The sequence below is a fragment of the Pteropus alecto genome, unplaced genomic scaffold, assembly GCF_000325575.1.
Source record: "Pteropus alecto unplaced genomic scaffold, ASM32557v1 scaffold3, whole genome shotgun sequence".
NCBI lineage: Eukaryota > Metazoa > Chordata > Mammalia > Chiroptera > Pteropodidae > Pteropus > Pteropus alecto.
In genome coordinates, this window is record NW_006442484.1 from 45,130,437 (window position 1) to 45,132,868 (window position 2,432).

Below are 2,432 nucleotides of genomic sequence, written 5' to 3' on the forward strand. Positions count from 1 at the left end.
GTGGTGAGGTTTAAGTGACACATGCACGGGCCTGTTAACAATTAACCTTTTTCTCCTTCTCGGAATTCACAACAGACTGGGCCCACAGGAAGCTAGAGTTAGCTTTCTTCTCTGTTCAGATAGGAGAAAATGCCTTTTGCAGAAAATACTGCCTGCTGACTATACTGAAGGCCGCGTTTAGATAAGTTTATGTAACATCACCATCCACAGGTTAGTTAAGTGTTGAAAGAAGCTGGTATGAATAGAGGCTGGGAAGACTTAATTCAAGTGTAAGCACTAATGTTGAAATCCAAAGCAAACTAAACAGAGAAAATAAAGATATTACAAACTCCTGTCAGAAGCAAAGATAAGCTAGGGTGATTTTCAAATTATTTTTGAATATTCTTCAGGGACAGATTATAAAGTCTTGCTTACTTTGAGGATGAATGTACATGAAATGCCAGCGACACAGTGATGGAGTGGCTTTTTATTTTCTCTGCTTTTCCCCCCAAAAAGATACTTTCAGCTCAAAGGAAATGATTCTTCTTTTATGAAAGTAGAATTGTTTTTAGGAAAAGGAAAAAATAAATGCTGAAATGAGCCAAATTCATTTTAGCAGTAGATTAAAATTATTCTTTAAAAGCTCAATGCAATTTTGTGAACTACTGTATACCAAGCATCCAACACATATTAGGCAAACAATATATATTCGATGAGTAGATAGTGAATAAATAAATATGTAAATGACTTTTTAAAAAAATGTAGGTGGATAGAGAGGCCAGTGAGCAAATAGAAAAAAAAAAAAGAACTGAAAGATAGCTAGATACCTTTATACACTTCCAACACAAGTAGACAGCTTCAATTTTCTTTTTGGCAAATTAATATTACTATTTTTCATAATAAACACAGAGTTCCATCATGCTTAGCTAATATTTGAGATCTTACTGTATTTTTTCCTTTTATTCCAAAACTCTTATTTCCACCAGTGATGAGAGTTAACTCTAGTACCATGAGAGTGTTGGACACAGTTCTCTTCAGGGAGTAGCCATGACTTATCACAGAACCAATATACTGTGGGGGAGAAATTCTCACACACGAATCTGTAAGCACCGTCCCCACCTCTCCACAATTGCAGACTGTTCAGTCGCCTATCACTTCTCCGGGTCCCACTTCCTATTTGCAATGTTTGTTCTTGTGTCTGACAACTGTGAGAATGTGGTTCTCAAACCTCTTTGCCTCATTCTAGTCTCTCGACTGCACATTCTACAGCAGGAGGGCCAGATCCACACTCAGGCTCACTTGCAGCCTCAGATTCTAGAACACCAGCCTTGACCAAAAACCTAGCCCTTCTGTCCTTAGACGGAAGGTCAGACATGGTTCCTGGTTCCCTCAAGGAGATTTAACTAGCTCATCTCTAAGGTCATATTCAGATATAAGTCTATGTATTTTAATTTTTATGATTCTGGGATTCTCCTACCTTAAGAATTAGTAACCACAGAATATAAAATGCCCATTACAAAGGTCTGGCCTCTATTTGATTGATCAGGAGGATGGAAAGATCAGAAAAGCTGTAGGATATCTCTGAGGAGGTTGCTGTGGCCAACAGTAGACTTGTACAGTGGCTGCTCCCCGGGTTTTTCCAGAAAGGATGTAGTCATATGCTGCCACTCTCGGAGGTGTGTGTGTAGGGGTTGTGGGGAGTATCAGGGCTTCTCTGCCATCGGGCCAAATCACTGAGACGATTATGATGCCCCTCCCCCACAACCTGGTATATATTTCAAAATTAAAATACCTCTTTACCACGGGACTCGAAATTTATACATATACTAAAATAAAAACTGTGTTCTTTTTCTTTTCCTCTTTTAAAAAAGTTTCCTGATTGTAAAATTCTGGACAAGTTCAAACTTCAAGACGAAATTTTCTCACTGCATCTATATAAGCACACATTTGGGTTTTCCTGTTTGGAAATTTCACACTGATATTGAGTTTGGGTCCAAAACTCTGTCCCTTGTTTTTGTTAAATTTCAAGTCCATGTTTCTATCAGTCATGTGTATAGAATTATGAGTCTAAAAAACCATATCCAGGTGCACAGATTAATCCCACCAATGTGTCCAGTCCTTTCGCAATTTCTGTAATTTGATGGCATTTTCATTCATCTTAGGGCTTCCATGGTCACTCCTACATCAATGATTCAGGAAGCCCTCTCCAGGTCCACTCCGGATGACCCCCAATCTACTTTCTCCCTGCTCTTCAAACTACCAATTTCTCTTCCAATTTCTACAACAATCACTCAGCTATGTAATCTACAAACTTAGAGGTAAATTTTGACTCCCTCCCTTCATTTTATCCAGTCAGTCACTGATTCCTGTCTTTTCTACGTCTTTAATTCATCTTAACAGTGGTTACCATGTCCTTTTTATGCACTAGGCACAGTATTAGGAACTGGGGATAC